The sequence below is a fragment of the Anser anser genome, assembly GCF_964211835.1.
Source record: "Anser anser genome assembly, contig: HAP1_SCAFFOLD_55, whole genome shotgun sequence".
NCBI lineage: Eukaryota > Metazoa > Chordata > Aves > Anseriformes > Anatidae > Anser > Anser anser.
In genome coordinates, this window is record NW_028153463.1 from 698,746 (window position 1) to 720,969 (window position 22,224).

Here is a 22,224-nt window from a genome sequence, read left to right on the forward strand (position 1 = left end):
CTGCTACTCTCGACCCTCATAAAATTCCCCCCACTAACCCTGCTCCTACTAACATCCAAATCCCTCGACCCAGCTCTACTCACCGCCATGGCCCTAGCCTCAACAGCACTAGGAGGCTGAATAGGACTGAACCAAACACAAACACGCAAAATCCTAGCCTTCTCGTCCATCTCCCACTTAGGCTGAATCGCCATCATCCTAGTTTACAGCCCCAAATTGGCCTTACTTACCTTCTACCTATACTAGGATGGCCTCTAGCAGGATTTACTCACTGATTCCCACTACTCACTGGGTTTACCCTACACCAAACATGAGCAAAAGCCCACTTCGGGGTAATATTTACAGGAGTAAACCTAACGTTCTTCCCCCAGCACTTCCTAGGCCTAGCAGGAATACCCCGACGATACTCGGACTATCCCGACGCCTACACACTATGAAACACCATTTCCTCCATCGGCTCCCTAATCTCAATAGTAGCCGTAATCATACTAATATTCATCATCTGAGAAGCCTTTCCGGCCAAACGAAAAGTCCTACAACCAGAACTAACTACCACAAACGTTGAATGAATCCACGGCTGCCCTCCCCCATACCATACTTTCGAGGAACCGGCCTTCGTCCAAGTACAAGAAAGGAAGGAATCGAACCCTCACATGCTGGTTTCAAGCCAACTGCATTAACCGCTCATGCTTCTTTCTTATGAGACGTTAGTAAACCAATTACATAGCCTTGTCAAGACTAAATCACAGGTAAAAATCCTGTACATCTCATGTGGCCAACCACTCCCAACTAGGATTCCAAGACGCCTCATCACCCATCATAGAAGAACTCGTTGAATTCCACGACCACGCCCTAATCGTTGCCCTAGCTATCTGCAGCCTAGTTCTCTACCTTTTAGCCCACATACTAACAGAAAAACTCTCGTCCAATGCTGTAGACGCCCAAGAAGTAGAGCTGATCTGGACAATCCTACCTGCTATCGTCCTGGTACTCCTCGCCCTCCCATCCCTACAAATCCTCTACATAATGGACAAAATCGATGAACCAGACCTCACCCTAAAAGCCATCGGCCACCAATGATACTGAAGCTACGAATACACAGACTTCAAAGACCTATCATTCGACTCCTACATAGTGCCCACCCCACACCTACCCAACGGCCACTTCCGACTGCTAGAAGTTGACCACCGCGTAGTTATCCCAATAGAATCCCCCATCCGCGTGATCATTACTGCAGGAGACGTACTCCACTCCTGAGCAGTCCCAACGCTCGGAGTTAAAACAGACGCAATCCCAGGCCGACTAAACCAAACTTCATTCATTACCACCCGGCCTGGGATTTTTTACGGACAATGCTCAGAAATTTGCGGGGCTAATCACAGCTACATACCCATTGTAGTAGAATCAACCCCACTCCCACATTTCGAGGCCTGATCGTCCCTTCTATCATCATCCTAATCATTAAGAAGCTATGCAACAGCACTAGCCTTTTAAGCTAGCCAAAGAGGGACTTCCCCCTCCTTAATGATATGCCACAGCTTAACCCCGCACCATGATTTTCAATCATAATTATAACCTGATTAACCCTAGCACTCCTCATCCAACCAAAACTACTAGCCTTCACCACAACCAACCCCCCATCAAATAAGACCTCCCTCACTACCAAACCCACACCATGATCCTGACCATGAACCTAAGCTTCTTTGACCAATTTTCCAGCCCCAATCTATTTGGCATCCCCTTAATCCTACTATCCCTACTCTTCCCAGCCCTACTATTCCCGTCCCCAAACAACCGATGAATCAACAACCGCCTTTCTACTATCCAAACATGACTCCTTCACCTAATCACAAAACAACTAATAGTCCCACTCAACAAAAATGGCCACAAATGAGCCATAATATTTACATCCCTAATAATCATACTTCTTACAATCAACCTTCTAGGCCTCCTTCCATATACATTCACCCCAACCACCCAACTATCTATGAACATAGCCCTAGCCTTCCCACTATGGCTCGCCACACTACTAACAGGCCTACGAAACCAACCATCAGCCTCTTTAGCCCACCTATTACCCGAAGGTACCCCTACACCCCTAATCCCCGCACTAATCCTGATCGAAACAACCAGCCTACTAATCCGCCCCCTAGCCCTCGGAGTCCGCCTTACAGCCAACCTTACAGCAGGACACTTACTCATCCAACTCATCTCTACAGCCTCCATTGCATTAATACCCACCCTTCCTGCAGTATCCATCCTAACAATAATCATCCTACTACTCCTAACCATCCTAGAAGTAGCAGTAGCCATAATCCAGGCCTACGTCTTCGTGCTCCTTCTAAGCCTATACTTACAAGAAAACATCTAATGGCACACCAAGCACACTCATACCACATAGTTGACCCAAGCCCTTGACCAATCTTCGGGGCAGCCGCCGCCCTACTCACAACCTCAGGATTAATCATGTGATTCCACTACAACTCATCCATACTACTAACCCTAGGCCTCATCTCAATACTCCTAGTAATACTCCAATGATGACGAGACATTGTACGAGAAAGCACCTTCCAAGGCCATCACACTCCCACAGTCCAAAAAGGCCTACGATACGGCATAATCCTTTTCATCACATCCGAAGCATTCTTCTTCTTAGGGTTCTTCTGAGCGTTCTTCCACTCGAGCCTGGCCCCAACCCCAGAACTAGGAGGCCAATGACCCCCAACAGGAATTAAACCACTCAACCCGATAGAAGTCCCCCTACTAAACACAGCCATCCTACTAGCCTCAGGCGTTACCGTAACGTGAGCCCATCACAGCATCACAGAAGGAAACCGAAAACACGCCATCCACGCCCTAACCCTAACGATCCTCCTGGGATTCTACTTCACAGCCCTACAAGCAATAGAATACCACGAAGCCCCATTCTCAATCGCCGATAGCGTCTACGGATCTACCTTCTTCGTTGCCACTGGATTCCACGGACTCCACGTAATCATCGGATCCTCCTTCCTGACCGTCTGCCTCTTCCGACTGATCAAGTTCCACTTTACATCAGACCACCACTTCGGATTCGAGGCAGCAGCCTGATACTGACACTTCGTAGACGTCATCTGACTATTCCTCTACATAACCATCTACTGATGAGGATCTTGCTCTTCTAGTATATTAATTACAATTGACTTCCAATCTCTAGAATCTGGTATAAACCCAGAGGAGAGCAATGAACGCACTCATGTTCATATTCGCCCTATCATCAATCCTAAGCGCCGCCCTAACCGCATTAAACTTCTGACTCGCCCAAATAAACCCCGACTCAGAGAAACTCTCACCGTACGAATGTGGATTCGACCCACTTGGATCTGCTCGATTACCATTCTCAGTCCGATTCTTCCTCAGTAGCCATCCTGTTCGTCCTATTCGACCTAGAAATCGCCCTCCTACTCCCCCTGCCATGAGCCGTCCAACTCCAATCCCCCCTAATGACCCTCACCTGAACTGTAGTGATCCTCCTTCTCCTAACACTCGGACTGGCCTACGAGTGAATTCAAGGGGGCCTAGAATGAGCAGAATAACAGAAAGTTAGTCTAACCAAAAAGATAGCTGGTTTCGACCCAGCAGATTACAGCCAACCCTGTAACTTTTTTATGTCGCCCCTACATTTAAGCTTCTACTCAGCCTTCATTTTCAGCGGACTAGGACTAGCCTTCCACCGAACCCACCTAGTATCCGCCCTACTATGCCTTGAAAGCATAATATTATCGATATTCGTAGGCCTATCAATATGATCCATCGAAAACCAAGTCTCCTCATTCACCATGGTACCAATTCTCATGCTAACCTTCTCAGCGTGTGAGGCGGGCACAGGCCTGGCCATCCTAGTAGCCTCCACCCGCACACATGGCTCCGACCATCTACACAACCTAAACCTCCTGCAATGCTAAAAATCATCCTACCCACAATCATACTTCTTCCAACAGCCCTGCTGTCTCCACCAAAATTTCTATGGACTAACACCACCTTATACAGCCTCCTAATCGCTGCCCTAAGCCTACAGTGATTAATCCCAACCTACTACCCCTACAAATTTTTATCCAACTGAACAGGAATTGACCAAATCTCATCCCCCCTCCTAGTACTATCCTGCTGACTACTCCCACTCATAATCATAGCAAGCCAAAACCACCTGCAACAAGAACCCCTACAACGCAAACGAATCTTTATCTCAACCTTAGTCGCAGTCCAGCCATTCATCCTACTAGCCTTTTCCACCACAGAACTAGCACTATTTTACATCTCATTTGAAGCAACCCTCATTCCCACCCTAATCTTAATCACCCGATGGGGGAACCAACCAGAACGCCTAAGCGCTGGCATCTACCTGCTATTCTACACGCCAGTAAGCTCTCTACCCCTGCTAATCACAATCATACACCTATACGTGAAAATTGGCACCCTGCACCTGCCAACCCTACAACTAACCCACCCAACCCTATCCACCTCATGGACAGGAATACTATCAGGTCTAGCACTGCTCATAGCATTCATAGTAAAAGCCCCACTATACGGCCTACACCTCTGACTGCCAAAAGCCCACGTAGAAGCACCCATCGCAGGCTCAATACTCCTCACCGCCCTACTACTAAAGCTAGGAGGATACGGAATTATACGAGTCACTCTATTTATGGGCCCACTGTCCAACCTCCTGCACTACCCCTTCCTAACCCTGGCCCTATGAGGCGCCCTAATGACTAGCTCAATCTGCCTACGACAGACAGACCTAAAATCACTAATCGCTTATTCATCCGTTAGCCACATAGGCCTAGTTATCGCCGCAGGAATAATCCAAACCCACTGATCATTCTCAGGGGCAATGATCCTAATAATTTCCCATGGACTAACTTCCTCCATACTATTCTGCCTAGCCAACACAAACTATGAACGTACGCACAGCCGAATTCTACTACTCACACGAGGCCTACAACCTCTCCTACCACTCATAGCTACCTGATGATTGCTGGCCAATCTAACAAACATAGCCTTACCCCCAACAACAAACCTCATAGCAGAGCTAACCATTATAATCACCTTATTCAACTGATCTGCCTTCACGATCATCCTAACAGGAATCGCAACCCTACTAACCGCCTCCTACACCTTATTCATACTACTAATGACCCAACGAGGCTCAATCCCCTCCCACATCACATCTATGCAAAACTCAACCACGCGAGAACACCTGCTCATAACACTCCACATTATCCCAATATTCCTCCTAATCCTCAAACCCGAACTGATCTCCGGAATCCCCTCATGCAAGTATAGTTTAAACCAAACATTAGACTGTGATTCTAAGAATAGAAGTTCAAACCTTCTTACCTGCCGAGGGGAGGGTTTAACCAACAAGAGCTGCTAACTCTTACATCTGAGCCTAAAACCTCAGCCCCCTTACTTTTAAAGGATAACAGCAATCCACTGGTCTTAGGAACCACCCATCTTGGTGCAAATCCAAGTAAAAGTAGTGAACCCCACACTACTAATCAACTCCCTCACACTACTCACGCTGACAATCCTCCTAACCCCAATCATCCTGCCATTTCTATTTAAAAACTTTAAAAACACCCCACAAGCCACCACCCGCGCTGTTAAAACCGCATTCCTAATTAGCCTAGCCCCTACAACCGCATTCATCTACTCGGGAGTAGAATCTGTCACCTGCCACTGGGAGTGAAAATTCATTATAAACTTTAAAATCCCCCTGAGCCTAAAAATAGACCAATACTCAATAACATTTCTTCCAATCGCCCTATTTGTAACATGATCAATCCTACAATTCGCCATATGATACATGGCCTCAGAGCCATACGTAACAAAATTTTTCACCTACCTACTGACATTCCTAGTCGCCATACTCCTCCTAACAACCGCAAACAACATATTCCTCCTATTCGTAGGCTGGGAAGGAGTACGAATCATGTCCTTCCTTCTCATCGGCTGATGACAAGGCCGAGCAGATGCCAACACCGCCGCCCTACAAGCCGTAATCTACAACCGAATCGGAGACGTCGGACTGATCCTGAGCATAGCATGACTAGCTTCAACATTCAACACCTGAGAGATCCAACAAGCCGTACACCCCCACCAAACCCCAATCCTCCCCCTCATAGGATTAATCCTCGCAGCCGCAGGAAAATCCGCCCAATTTGGACTCCACCCATGACTGCCCGCAGCAATAGAAGGCCCCACCCCAGTATCAGCCCTACTGCACTCCAGTACCATAGTAGTAGCCGGAATCTTCCTGCTCATCCGCATGCACCCCCTGCTAGCCACCAACCAGACAGCCCTAACTGCCTGCCTATGCCTAGGTGCTCTATCAACCCTATTCGCTGCCACATGCGCCCTAACCCAAAATGACATCAAAAAAATCATTGCTTTCTCAACATCCAGCCAACTAGGACTAATAATAGTCACTATCGGACTAAACCTCCCACAACTAGCCTTCCTACACATCTCAACCCATGCCTTCTTTAAAGCCATACTATTCCTATGCTCAGGGTCTATCATCCACAACCTAAACGGAGAACAAGATATCCGAAAGATAGGAGGCCTACAGAAAATACTCCCAGTCACTACTTCCTGCCTAACCATCGGAAACCTGGCGCTGATAGGAACCCCATTCCTAGCCGGATTCTACTCAAAAGACCTCATCATCGAAAGCTTAAACACATCATACCTAAATACTTGAGCCCTACTCCTAACCCTTATAGCCACAGCATTCACCGCAACCTACAGCATCCGCATAACCATCCTAGTCCAAGCTGGACAAACCCGAATCCCCCCAATAGTATCAATAAACGAAAACAACCCACTAATCACCGCCCCCCTAACCCGACTCGCCCTAGGCAGCATTACAGCAGGAATAATCATTACCTCTTTCATCACACCAACCAAAACCCCCCCAATAACCATACCCCTTATCACCAAAACCGCTGCCATCCTCATAACAATCCTAGGAATCATCCTAGCCCTAGAACTATCGAACATAACACACACCCTCACTCACCCCAAACCAAACCCCCTCATAAACTTCTCCTCTGCATTAGGGTACTTCAACCCCCTAGTACACCGATTCTTCTCCAAAAACCTACTAGAAAAGGGACAAAACATTGCCCTACACTTGATCGACCTCTCCTGACTCAAAAAAATAGGGCCAGAGGGCCTTGCTGAACTACAAGTAGCCGCAAGCAAAGCCGCAACCTCAATACACACAGGGCTAATTAAGGCCTACCTAGGATCCTTCGCCCTCTCCATCCTGGTAATAATCCTAATAACACACAGACTCACTAATGGCCCCTAACATCCGCAAATCCCATCCCCTACTAAAAATAATCAACAACTCCCTAATCGACCTACCCGCCCCCTCCAACATCTCTGCCTGATGAAACTTCGGCTCCCTTCTAGCCATCTGCTTAGCCACACAAATCCTAACAGGCCTGCTACTAGCCATACACTACACCGCAGACACTTCACTCGCCTTCTCCTCAGTAGCTCACACATGCCGAGACGTCCAGTACGGATGGCTCATCCGCAACCTCCACGCCAACGGTGCTTCGCTCTTCTTTATCTGCATCTACTTACACATCGGACGAGGCCTCTACTACGGCTCCTACCTATACAAAGAAACCTGAAACACAGGAGTAATCCTCCTACTCACCCTAATAGCAACTGCCTTCGTAGGGTATGTCCTACCATGAGGACAAATGTCATTCTGAGGGGCCACCGTAATCACCAACCTATTCTCAGCCATCCCGTACATTGGGCAAACTCTAGTAGAATGAGCCTGAGGAGGATTCTCAGTAGACAATCCAACCTTAACCCGATTCTTCGCCATCCACTTCCTACTGCCCTTCCTAATTGCAGGAATCACCCTAGTCCACCTAACCTTCCTACACGAATCAGGCTCAAATAACCCACTAGGAATCGTATCAGACTGCGACAAAATCCCATTCCACCCATACTTCTCCATTAAAGACAGCTTAGGGCTTACCCTAATAATCACCCCTCTAATAGCACTAGCCCTATTTTCACCGAACCTCCTGGTTCTTGGAATCCTAGTTGGGAGTGGTTGGCCACATGAGATGTACAGGATTTTTACCTGTGATTTAGTCTTGACAAGGCTATGTAATTGGTTTACTAACGTCTCATAAGAAAGAAGCATGAGCGGTTAATGCAGTTGGCTTGAAACCCATCCCCAGTGGTGCCAGTGCACTCTCTGAACTCACTGAAGTGCATCCCCAGTGGTGCCAGTGCACTCTCTGCACTCACTGCACTGCATCCCCAGTGGTGCCAGTGCGCTCTCTGGAGTCACAGCACTGCATCCCCAGTGGTGCCAGTGCACTCGCTGGACTCACTGCAGTGCATCCCCAGTGGTGCCAGTGCACTCTCTGGACTCACTGAAGTGCATCCCCAGTGGTGCCAGTGCACTCTCTGGACTCACTGCACTGCATCCCCAGTGGTGCCAGTGCACTCTCTGGACTCACTGCAGTGCATCCCCAGTGGTGCCAGTTCACTCTCTGGACTCACTGCACTCCATCCCCAGTGGTGCCAGTGCACTCTCTGGACTCACTGAAGTGCATCCCCAGTGGTGCCAGTGCACTCTCTGCACTCACTGCACTGCATCCACAGTGGTGCCAGTGCACTCTCTGGAGTCACAGCACTGCATCCCCAGTGGTGCCAGTGCACTCTCTGGACTCACTGCACTGCATCCCCAGTGGTGCCAGTGCACTCTCTGGACTCACTGCACTCCATCCCCAGTGGTGCCAGTGCACTCTCTGGACTCACTGAAGTGCATCCCCAGTGGTGCCAGTGCACTCTCTGCACTCACTGCACTGCATCCACAGTGGTGCCAGTGCACTCTCTGGAGTCACAGCACTGCATCCCCAGTGGTGCCAGTGCACTCTCTGGACTCACTGCACTGCATCCCCAGTGGTGCCAGTGCACTCTCTGGACTCACTGAAGTGCATCACCAGTGGTGCCATTGCACTCTCTGCACTCACTGCACTGCATCCCCAGTGGTGCCAGTGCACTCACTGGACTGACTGCACTGCATCCCCAGTGGTGCCAGTGCGCTCTCCGGAATCACAGCACTGCATCCCCAGTGGTGCAAGTGCACTCTCTGGACTCACTGCAGTGCATCCCAAGTGGTGCCAATGCACTCTCTGGACTCACTGCAGTGCATCCCCAGTGGTGCCAGTACACTCTCTGGACTCACTGCAGTGCATCCCAAGTGGTGCCAGTGAACTCTCTGGACTTGCTGCACTGCATCCCCAGTGGTGCCAGTGCACTCTCTGGACTCACTGCACTGCATCCCCAGTGGTGCCAGTGTACTCTCTGGACTCACTGCACTGCATCCCCAGTGGTGCCAGAGCACTCTCTGGACTCACTGCACTGCATCCCCAGTGGTGCCAGTGCACTCTCTGGACTCACTGCACTGTATCCGCAGTGGTGTCAGTGCACTCTCTGTACTCACTGAAGTGCATCCCCAGTGGTTCCAGTGCACTCTCTGGACTCACTGCACTGCATCCCCAGTGGTGCCAGTGCACTCTCTGGACTCACTGCACTGCATCCCCAGTGGTGCCAGTGCAATCTCTGGACTCACTGTAGTGCATCCCCAGTGGTGCCAGTGCACTCTCTGGACTCACTGCAGTGCATCCCCAGTGGTGCCAGTGCGCTCTCTGGACTCACTGTACTGCATCACCAGTGGTGCCAGTGCACTCTCTGGACTCACAGCAGTGCATCCCCAGTGGTGCCAGTGCACTCTCTGGACTCACTGCACTGCATCCCCAGTGGTGCCAATGCACTCTCTGGACTCACTGCACTGCATCCCCAGTGGTGCCAGTGAAGTCTCTGGACTCACTGCACTGCATCCCCAGTGGTGCCAGTGCACTAACTGGACTCACTGCACTGCATCCCCAGTGGTGCCAGTGAAGTCTCTGGACTCACTGCACTGCATCCCCACTGCTGCCAGTGCACTCTCTGGACACACTGCACTGCATCCCCAGTGGTGCCAGTGCACTCTCTGGACTCACTGCACTGCAGGCCCAGTGGTACCAGTGCACTCACTGGACTCACTGTACTGCATCACCAGTGGTGCCAGTGCACTCTCTGGACTCACTGCACTGCATCCCCAGTGGTTCCAGTGCATTCACTGGACTCACTGTACTGCATCTCCAGTGGTGCCAGTGCACTCTCTGGACTCACTGCACTGCATCCCCAGTGGTGCCAGTGAGCTCTCTGGACTCACTGCACAGCATCCCCAGTGGTGCCAGTGTACTCACAGGATTCACTGCACTGCATCCCCAGTGGTGCTAGTGCACTCTCTGGACTCACTGCAGTGCATCCCCAGTGGTGCCAGTGCACTCTCTGGACTCACTGAAGTGCATTCTCAGTGGTGCCAGTGCACTCTCTGGGCTCACTGAAGTGCATCACCAGTGGTGCCAGTACACTCACTGGACTCACTGCACAGCATCCCCAGTGGTGCCAGTGCACTCTCTGGACTCACTGCACTGCATCCCCAGTGGTGCCAGTGCACTCTCTGGAGTCACTGCACTGCATCCCCAGTGGTGCCAGTGCACTCTCTGGACTCACTGCAGTGCATCCCCAGTAGTGCCAGTGCACTCTCTGCACTCACTTCACTGCATCCCCAGTGGTGCCAGTGCACTCTCTGGACTCACTGCACTGCATCCCCAGTGGTGCCAGTGAAGTCTTTGGACTCACTGCACTGCATCCCCAGTGGTGCCAGTGCACTCTCTGGAGTCACTGAAGTGCATCCCCAGTGGTGCCAGTGCACTCTCTGGACTCACTGCACTGCATGTCCAGTGGTGCCAGTGCACTCTGTGGACTCACTGTACTGCATCCCCACTGGTGCCAGTGCACTCTCTGGACTCACTGTACTGCATCCCCAGTGGTGACAGTGCACTCTCTGGACTAACTACAGTGCATCCCCAGTGGTGCCAGTGCACTCTCTGGACTCACTGCAGTGCATCCCCAGTGGTGCCAGTGCCCTCTCTGGTCTCACTGCACTGCATCCCCAGTGGTGCCAGTGCACTCTCTGGACTCACTGCACTGCATCCCCAGTGGTGCCAGTGCACTGTCTGGACTCACTGCACTGCATCCCCAGTGGTGTCAGTGCACTCTCTGCACTCACTGTACTGCACCCCCAGTGGTGCCAGTGCACTCACTGGACTGACTGCACTGCATCCCCAGTGGTGCCAGTGCGCTCTCTGGAGTCACAGCACTGCATCCCCAGTGGTGCCAGTGCACTCACTGGACTCACTGCACTGCATCACAGGTGGTGCCAGTGCACTCTCTGGACTCACTGGACTGCATCCCCAGTGGTGCCAGTGCACTCTCTGGACTCACTGCACTGCATCCCCAGTGGTGCCAGTGAGCTCTCTGGACTCACTGCACTGCATCCCCAGTGGTGCCAGTGTACTCACAGGATTCACTGCACTGCATCCCCAGTGGTGCTAGTGCACTCTCTGGACTCACAGCAGTGCATCCCCAGTGGTGCCAGTGCACTCTCTGGACTCACTGAAGTGCATTCTCAGTGGTGCCAGTGCACTCTCTGGACTCACTGCACTGCATCCCCAGTGGTGCCAGTGCACTCTCTGGACTCACTGCACTGCATCCCCAGTGGTGCCAGTGCACTCTCTGGACTCACTGTAGTGCATCCCCTGTGGTGCCAGTGCACTCTCTGGACTCACTGCAGTGCATCCCCAGTGGTGCCAGTGCACTCTCTGCACTCACTTCACTGCATCCCCAGTGGTGCCAGTTCACTCTCTGGACTCACTGCACTGCATCCCCAGTGGTGCCAGTGAAGTCTTTGGACTCACTGCACTGCATCCCCAGTGGTGCCAGTGCACTCTCTGGACTCACTGCACTGCATCCCCAGTGGTGCCAGTGCACTCTCTGGACTCACTGCACTGCATGTCCAGTGGTGCCAGTGCACTCTGTGGACTCACTGTACTGCATCCCCACTGGTGCCAGTGCACTCTCTGGACTCACTGTACTGCATCCCCAGTGGTGACAGTGCACTCTCTGGACTAACTGCAGTGCATCCCCAGTGGTGCCAGTGCACTCTCTGGACTCACTGCAGTGCATCCCCAGTGGGGCCAGTGCACTCTCTGGACTCACAGCACTGCATCCCCAGTGGTGCCAGTGCACTCTCTGGTCTCACTGCACTGCATCCCCAGTGGTGCCAGTGCACTCTCTGGACTCACTGCACTGCATCCCCAGTGGTGCCAGTGCACTGTCTGGACTCACTGCACTGCATCCCCAGTGGTGTCAGTGCACTCTCTGGACTCACTGTACTGCACCCCCAGTGGTGCCAGTGCACTCACTGGACTGACTGCACTGCATTCCCAGTGGTGCCAGTGCACTCTCTGGAGTCACAGCACTGCATCCCCAGTGGTGCCAGTGCACTCACTGGACTCACTGCACTGCATCACAGGTGGTGCCAGTGCACTCTCTGGACTCACTGCAGTGAATCCCCGGTGGTGCCAGTGTACTCTCTGCAGTCACTGCGCTGCATCCCCAGTGGTGCCAGTGCACTCACTGGACTCACTGGACTGCATCCCCAGTGGTGCCAGTGCACTCTCTGGACTCACTGCACTGCATCCCCAGTGGTGCCAGTGCACTCTCTGGACTCACTGCACTGCATCCCCAGTGGTGCCAGAGCACTCTCTGGACTCACTGCACTGCATCCCCAGTGGTGCCAGGGTACTCTCTGGACTCTCTGCACTGCATCCCCAGTCGTGTCAGTGCACTCTCTGGACTCACTGAAGTGCATCCCCAGTTGTGCCAGTGCACTCTCTGGACTCAATGCACTGCATCCCCAGTGGTGCCAGTGCAATCTCTGGACTCACTGTAGTGCATCCCCAGTGGTGCCAGTGCACTCTCTGGACTCACTGCAGTGCATCCCCAGTGGTGCCAGTGCACTCTCTGGACTCACTGTACTGCATCACCAGTGGTGCCAGTGCACTCTCTGGACTCACTGCACTGCATCCCCAGTGGTGCCAGTGCACTCTCTGGACTCACTGCACTGCAGCCCCGGTGGTGCCAGTGCAATCTCTGGACTCACTGCACTGCATCAGCAGTGGTGCCAGTGCACTCTCTGGACTCACTGCACTGCATCCCCAGTTTTGCCAGTGAAGTCTTTGGACTCACTGCACTGCATCCCCAGTGTTGCCAGTGCACTCTCTGGAGTCACTGAAGTGCATCCCCAGTGGTGCCAGTGCACTCTCTGGACTCACTGCACTGCATCCCCAGTGGTGCCAGAGCACTCTCTGGACTCACTGCACTGAATCCCCAGTGGTGCCAGTGCACTCTCTGGACTCACTGCACTGTATCCGCAGTGGTGTCAGTGCACTCTCTGTACTCACTGAAGTGCATCCCCAGTGGTGCCAGTGCAATCTCTGGACTCACTAATGACCATCCCCAGTTGTGCCAGTGCACTCTCTGGACTCACTGCAGTGCATCCCCAGTGGTGCCAGTGCACTCTCTGGACTCACTGTACTGCATCACCAGTGGTGCCAGTGCACTCTCTGGACTCACTGCACTGCATCCCCAGTGGTGCCAATGCACTCTCTGGACTCACTGCACTGCATCCCCAGTGGTGCCAGTGCACTCTCTGGACTCACTGCACTGCATCCCCAGTGGTGCCAGTGCACTCTCTCGAGTCACTGCACTACATCCCCAGTGGTGCCAGTGCACTCACTGGACTCACTGTACTGCGTCATCGGTGGTGCCAGTGCACTCTCTGGACTCACTGCACTGCATCCCCAGTGGTGCCAGTGCACTCTCTGGACTCACTGCACTGCAGGCCCAGTGGTACCAGTGCACTCACTGGACTCACTGTACTGCATCACCAGTGGTGCCAGTGCACTCTCTGGACTCACTGCACTGCATCCCCAGTGGTTCCAGTGCATTCACTGGACTCACTGTACTGCATCTCCAGTGGTGTCAGTGCACTCTCTGGACTCACTGCACTGCATCCCCAGTGGTGCCAGTGAGCTCTCTGGACTCACTGCACTGCATCCCCAGTGGTGCCAGTGTACTCACAGGATTCACTGCACTGCATCCCCAGTGGTGCTAGTGCACTCTCTGGACTCACTGCAGTGCATCCCCAGTGGTGCCAGTGCACTCTCTGGACTCACTGAAGTGCATTCTCAGTGGTGCCAGTGCACTCTCTGGGCTCACTGAAGTGCATCCCCAGTGGTGCCAGTACACTCACTGGACTCACTGCACTGCATCCCCAGTGGTGCCAGTGCACTCTCTGGACTCACTGCACTGCATCCCCAGTGGTGCCAGTGCACTCTCTGGACTCACTGTAGTGCATCCCCAGTGGTGCCAGTGCACTCTCTGGACTCACTGCAGTGCATCCCCAGTGGTGCCAGTGCACTCTCTGCACTCACTTCACTGCATCCCCAGTGGTGCCAGTGCACTCTCTGGACTCACTGCACTGCATCCCCAGTGGTGCCAGTGAAGTCTTTGGACTCACTGCACTGCATCCCCAGTGGTGCCAGTGCACTCTCTGGAGTCACTGAAGTGCATCCCCAGTGGTGCCAGTGCACTCTCTGGACTCACTGCACTGCATGTCCAGTGGTGCCAGTGCACTCTGTGGACTCACTGTACTGCATCCCCAGTGGTGCCAGTGCACTCTCTGGACTCACTGTACTGCATCCCCAGTGGTGACAGTGCACTCTCTGGACTCACTGCAGTGCATCCCCAGTGGTGCCAGTGCACTCTCTGGTCTCACTGCAGTGCATCCCCAGTGGTGCCAGTGCACTCTCTGGTCTCACTGCACTGAAGCCCCAGTGGTGCCAGTGCACTCTCTGGACTCACTGCACTGCATCCTCAGTGGTGCCAGTGCACTCTCTGGACTCACTGCACTGCATCCCCAGTGGTGTCAGTGCACTCTCTGGACTCACTGTACTGCACCCCCAGTGGTGCCAGTGCACTCACTGGACTGACTGCACTGCATCCCCAGTGGTGCCAGTGCGCTCTCTGGAGTCACAGCACTGCATCCCCAGTGGTGCCAGTGCACTCACTGGACTCACTGCACTGCATCACAGGTGGTGCCAGTGCACTCTCTGGACTCACTGCAGTGAATCCCCGGTGGTGCCAGTGTACTCTCTGCAGTCACTGCGCTGCATCCCCAGTGGTGCCAGTGCACTCACTGGACTCACTGGACTGCATCCCCAGTGGTGCCAGTGCACTCTCTGGACTCACTGCACTGCATCCCCAGTGGTGCCAGTGCACTCTCTGGACTCACTGCACTGCATCCCCAGTGGTGCCAGTGCACTCTCTGGACTCACTGCACTGCATCCCCAGTGGTGCCAGTGCACTCTCTGGACTCACTGCACTGCATCCCCAGTCGTGTCAGTGCACTCTCTGGACTCACTGAAGTGCATCCCCAGTTGTGCCAGTGCACTCTCTGGACTCAATGCACTGCATCCCCAGTGGTGCCAGTGCACTCTCTGGACTCAGTGCACTGCATCCCCAGTGGTGCCAGTGCAATCTCTGGACTCACTGTAGTGCATCCCCAGTGGTGCCAGTGCACTCTCTGGACTCACTGCAGTGCATCCCCAGTGGTGCCAGTGCACTCTCTGGACTCACTGTACTGCATCACCAGTGGTGCCAGTGCACTCTCTGGACTCACTGCAGTGCATCCCCACTGGTGCCAGTGCACTCTCTGGACTCACTGCACTGCAGCCCCGGTGGTGCCAGTGCAATCTCTGGACTCACTGCACTGCATCCCCAGTGGTGCCAGTGCACTCTCTGGACTCACTGCACTGCATCCCCAGTTTTGCCAGTGAAGTCTTTGGACTCACTGCACTGCATCCCCAGTGGTGCCAGTGCACTCTCTGAAGTCACTGAAGTGCATCCCCAGTGGTGCCAGTGCACTCTCTGGACTCACTGCACTGCATGCCCAGTGGTGCCAGTGCACTCTCTGGACTCACTGCACTGCATCCGCTCATGATCGGAGGATTCGGCAACTGAGTAGTCCCCCTCATAATCGGTGCCCCCGACATAGCATTCCCGCGAATAAACAACATAAGCTTTTGACTCCTCCCCCCATCATTCCTCCTACTACTAGTCTCATCCACTGTAGAAGCTGGCGCCGGCACAGGCTGAACTGTCTACCCTCCCCTAGCAGGTAACCTTGCCCACGCCGGAGCTTCAGTAGACCTGGCTATCTTCTCACTCCACTTAGCCGGTATCTCCTCCATCCTTGGGGCCATCAACTTTATCACCACAGCCATCAACATAAAACCCCCCGCACTCTCACAATACCAAACCCCACTATTTGTCTGATCCGTACTAATTACCGCCATCCTGCTCCTTCTATCACTCCCCGTACTCGCCGCCGGTATTACAATATTACTAACTGATCGAAACCTAAACACCACATTCTTCGACCCCGCTGGAGGAGGAGACCCAATCCTGTACCAACACCTATTCTGATTCTTCGGACACCCAGAAGTCTATATTCTGATCCTACCGGGGTTCGGAATCATCTCACACGTAGTCACGTACTACTCAGGCAAAAAGGAGCCCTTCGGCTACATGGGAATAGTCTGAGCCATACTATCCATCGGCTTCCTAGGATTCATCGTCTGAGCTCACCACATGTTTACAGTAGGAATAGACGTTGATACCCGAGCCTACTTTACATCAGCCACTATAATCATTGCCATCCCTACCGGAATCAAAGTATTTAGCTGACTAGCCACCCTGCACGGAGGAACAATCAAATGAGACCCCCCCAATACTATGAGCTCTAGGATTTATCTTCCTATTTACCATCGGAGGATTAACAGGAATCGTTCTTGCAAACTCTTCCCTAGACATCGCCCTGCACGACACGTACTACGTAGTTGCCCACTTCCACTACGTCCTATCCATAGGCGCCGTCTTTGCCATTCTAGCAGGATTTACTCACTGATTCCCACTACTCACTGGGTTTACCCTACACCAAACATGAGCAAAAGCCCACTTCGGGGTAATATTTACAAGAGTAAACCTAACGTTCTTCCCCCAGCACTTCCTAGGCCTAGCAGGAATACCCCGACGATACTCGGACTATCCCGATTCCTACACACTATGAAACACCATTTCCTCCATCGGCTCCCTAATCTCAATAGTAGCCGTAATCATACTAATATTCATCGAGGGTCCCTCGATGAGACGGTTGGCGTATATGGGGAATCATCCTGACACTGATGCACTTTGACCACATTCAGTTAATGTTACCTCCACCCTCCAGGTTAAATGGGGCTATTGGATGAATGCTCGTTGGACATAGCACAAAACAACAAATCATTAAGCGCAACCCCTGCGCTTCACAAACTAAACCAGTAAACTTTCGCTAACCACCATGTAGCATAAACCTTCATCGCCCAATCCCAGCAAACTACCTCTAAAACTCCATTAATCATCCCTTCCATGACATCATCGGAACGATGTACATATACACACAAACACATACAAAATAACTTAAACTTATTAGAGAAACTCCAGTACTAAAAATAGTAAACACAAGCAATAATTTCATATACTTCACTCTCACTCACCACTCAACTATCAGCTAACCACACCCCCGTCCACATAGCTTAACACAAAGCATGGCACTGAAGTTGCCAAGATGGCATAAAACATGCCTGCGGACAAAAGACTTAGTCCTAACCTTACGGTTGGTTTTTGCTAAATATATACATGCAAGTATCCGCGCCCCAGTGTAAACGCCCTCGACCACCTACCCCCATACAGGCCTTGAGGAGCGGGTATCAGGCACACCCAAGTAGTAGCCCAAGACGCCTCGCTAAGCCACGCCCCCACGGGTATTCAGCAGTAATTAACATTAAGCAATGAGTGCAAACTTGACTTAGTTATAGCAACAGCCTAACTTCAAGGGTTGGTAAATCTTGTGCCAGCCACCGCGGTCATACAAGAAACCCAAATCAACCGTCCTATTGACACGGCGTAAAGAGTGGTAAAATGCCTATCCTAGCTAACTAAGATCAAAATGCAACTGAGCTGTCATAAGCCCAAGATGCACCTAAACACACCATTAAGATGATCTTAGGAACTAACGACTGATTTAAACCCACGAAAGCCAGGGCCCAAACTGGGATTAGATACCCCACTCTGCCTGGCCCTAAATCTTGATACTTACTTTACCGAAGTATCCGCCAGAGAACTACGAGCACAAACGCTTAAAACTCTAAGGACTTGGCGGTGCCCCAAACCCACCTAGAGGAGCCTGTTCTACAATCGATAATCCCCGATTAACCCAACCACCCCTTGCCAACACAGCCTACATACCGCCGTCGCCAGCCCACCTCGAATGAGAGCACAACAGTGGACACAATAGCACCCCGCTAATAAGACAGGTCAAGGTATAGCCTATGGAGTGGAAGAAATGGGCTACATTCCCTATTCATAGGGCACACGGAAAGAAGCGTGAAACCACTTCTGGAAGGCGGATTTAGCAGTAAAGTGGGACAATAGAGCCTACTTTAAGCCGGCCCTGGGGCACGTACATACCGCCCGTCACCCTCCTCAAAAGCCACATCCCACATAACTAATACCATAAATACGCTGAAGATGAGGTAAGTCGTAACAAGGTAAGTGTACCGGAAGGTGTACTTAGAATATCAAGACGTAGCTATAACACCAAAGCACTCAGCTTACACCTGAAAGATATCTACTAGACCGGATCGTCTTGAAGCCCCCCCTCTAGCTCAACCACACAAATAGTACACCAAAACTAAAGAATTTACTAAACTAATTAAACTAAAGCATTTTACAGTCTTAGTATAGGCGATAGAAAAGACACTTAGACGCGATAGAGACCCCAGTACCGTAAGGGAAAGATGAAATAGCAGTGAAACAATCAAAGCGACAGACAGCAAAGATCAACCCTTGTACCTTTTGCATCATGGTTTAGCGAGAACAACCAAGCAAAGTGAACTAAAGTTTGCCCCCCCGAAACCCAAGCGAGCTACTTTCAAGCAATTAAAGAGAGCGAACCCGTCTCTGTTGCAAAAGAGTGGGATGACTTGTCAGTAGAGGTGAAAAGCCAACCGAGCTGGGTGATAGCTGGTTACCTGTGAAACGAATCTAAGTTCCCCCTTAATCCTCCCTACCGGACATCCTGAACCCTAATGAGATGATTAAGAGCTATTTAATGGAGGGACAGCTCCATTAAAAAAGGACACAACCTCGACTAGCGGATAATTCTTACTACTGATCCTACCGTGGGCCCTAAAGCAGCCATCAAAAAAGAGTGCGTCAAAGCTCCACCACCTAAAAATACCAAAATAAGATGATTCCCTTATCACAAACAGGTCAACCTATGAATATAGGAGAATTAATGCTAAAATAAGTAACTCAGGGCCACACCCCTCTAACGGCGCAAGCTTACATAGAAACATTATTAACAGACCTAGACAGATACAAAAACCCCTACAAGACCACGTATTAACTAACCCTGTTAACCCGACTCAGGAGCGCCTATAAGAGCGATTAAAATCTGTGAAAGGAACTCGGCAAATTAATAAGGCCCGACTGTTTACCAAAAACATAGCCTTCAGCAAATTAAACAAGTATTGAAGGTGATGCCTGCCCGGTGACTTAGGTTTAACGGCCGCGGTATCCTAACCGTGCAAAGGTAGCGCAATCAATTGTCCCATAAATCGAGACTTGTATGAATGGCTAAACGAGGTCTTAACTGTCTCTCACAGATAATCAGTGAAATTGATCTCCCCGTGCAAAAGCGGGGATGTGAACATAAGACGAGAAGACCCTGTGGAACTTAAAAATCAACGACCACCGCGAATCCTCAATCAACCCCACTGGGGCCACTACCATCGCAGAGCCTGGTCGATATTTTTCGGTTGGGGCGACCTTGGAGGAGAACAAATCCTCCAAAAACAAGACCATACCTCTTTACCTAGAGCTACCCCTCAAAGTGCTAACAGTGACCAGACCCAATATAATTGATTAATGGACCAAGCTACCCCAGGGATAACAGCGCAATCCCCCTCAAGAGCCCATATCGACAGGGGGGTTTACGACCTCGATGTTGGATCAGGACATCCTAATGGTGCAGCCGCTATTAAGGGTTCGTTTGTTCAACGATTAACAGTCCTACGTGATCTGAGTTCAGACCGGAGCAATCCAGGTCGGTTTCTATCTATGACACACTCTCCCCAGTACGAAAGGACCGGGAAAGTGGGGCCAATACCACAAGCACGCCCCCCCCCTCTAAGCAGTGAAACCAACTAAACCGTGAAGAGGGCCTTCCCCCACCACTTTCAATCCTAGAAAAGGACCAGCTAGAGTGGCAGAGCCCGGCAAGTGCAGAAGGCTTAAGCCCTTTCCCCAGAGGTTCAAATCCTCTCCCTAGCTTCACCCATGATTCAAATAACAACACTAAGCTGCCTCATTATATCCCTCCTATACATCATCCCAATCCTGATTGCCGTAGCCTTCCTAACCCTAGTAGAACGGAAAATCCTAAGCTACATACAATCCCGCAAAGGCCCTAACGTTGTCGGGCCTTTTGGCCTACTTCAACCATTTGCGGACGGACTGAAACTATTTACCAAAGAGCCCATCCGACCCTCTACCTCTTCCCCACTTCTATTCATTCTGATACCAATACTAGCCCTTGTCCTAGCCCTCACCACTTGAGCACCACTACCACTCCCATTTCCCCTAGCAGATCTAAACCTCGGAGTTCTCTTCCTAATAGCCATGTCAAGCCTAGCCGTCTACTCAGTCCTATGATCAGGCTGAGCCTCGAACTCAAAATACGCACTAATCGGAGCCCTACGGGCAGTAGCACAGACCATTTCATACGAAGTGACACTGGCCATAATCCTGCTATCAATAATCATACTAAGCGGAAGCTACACACTCAGCTCCTTTGCCGTCGCACAGGAGCCTCTATACTTCATTTTCTCCTCATGACCCCTAGCAATAATATGATACGTATCCACCCTAGCAGAGACAAACCGAGCTCCTTTTGACCTCACAGAGGGTGAATCTGAGCTAGTCTCAGGGTTTAACGTTGAATACGCCGCAGGACCCTTCGCCTTATTCTTCCTAGCTGAATATGCGAACATTATGCTAATAAATACACTTACAGCCATCATATTCCTAAACCCAAGCGCCCTAGGGCCACCCACAGAACTATTCCCCGTCATCCTAGCCACAAAAGTCCTCCTACTATCTTCTGGTTTCTTATGGGTCCGAGCTTCATACCCACGATTCCGATATGACCAACTAATGCACCTACTATGAAAAAACTTCCTACCCCTCACACTAGCTCTGTGCCTCTGACACATCAGCATACCTATCTGCTATGCAGGCCTACCTCCTTACATAAGGAAATGTGCCTGAACTACAAAGGGTCACTATGATAAAGTGAACATAGAGGTATAACAGCCCTCTCATTTCCTGTTGACCTTAGAAAAGTAGGAATTGAACCCACACAAGAGAAATCAAAATTCTCCATACTTCCCTTATATTATTTTCTAGTAGAGTCAGCTAATCAAGCTATCGGGCCCATACCCCGAAAATGATGGTTTAACCCCCTCCTCTACTAATGAACCCTTACGCGACCCCAATCATAACCTTCAGCCTCATCTTGGGCACCACAATCACAATTTCCAGCAACCACTGAGTTCTGGCCTGGACAGGACTGGAGATCAACACACTAGCCATCATTCCCCTAATTGCCAAATCCCACCACCCATGAGCAGTAGAAGCCGCAACGAAATACTTCCTAACCCAAGCAGCTGCTTCCGCCCTGGTCCTATTCTCTAGCATAACTAATGCCTGAGTCACCGGCCAATGAGACATCACACAAATAAACCACCCAACCTCCTGTCTACTACTGACAGCAGCAATCGCTATTAAACTGGGCCTAGTGCCATTTCACTTCTGATTCCCAGAAGTACTACAAGGATCACCACTAATAACAGCCCTGCTACTCTCGACCCTCATAAAATTCCCCCCACTAACCCTGCTCCTACTAACATCCAAATCCCTCGACCCAGCTCTACTCACCGCCATGGCCCTAGCCTCAACAGCACTAGGAGGCTGAATAGGACTGAACCAAACACAAACACGCAAAATCCTAGCCTTCTCGTC

The 22,224-nt window shown here is 51.3% G+C and overlaps 1 long non-coding RNA gene across 1 annotated transcript; it reads left to right on the forward strand.

Annotated features, from left to right (window-relative positions):
- Positions 1-53: 53 nt before the first annotated feature.
- LOC310892115 lies at positions 54-22,224 on the forward strand. Its single transcript, XR_014577878.1, has 2 exons — positions 54-181; positions 22,173-22,224. It is a non-coding gene; the product is annotated as an uncharacterized lncRNA (long non-coding RNA).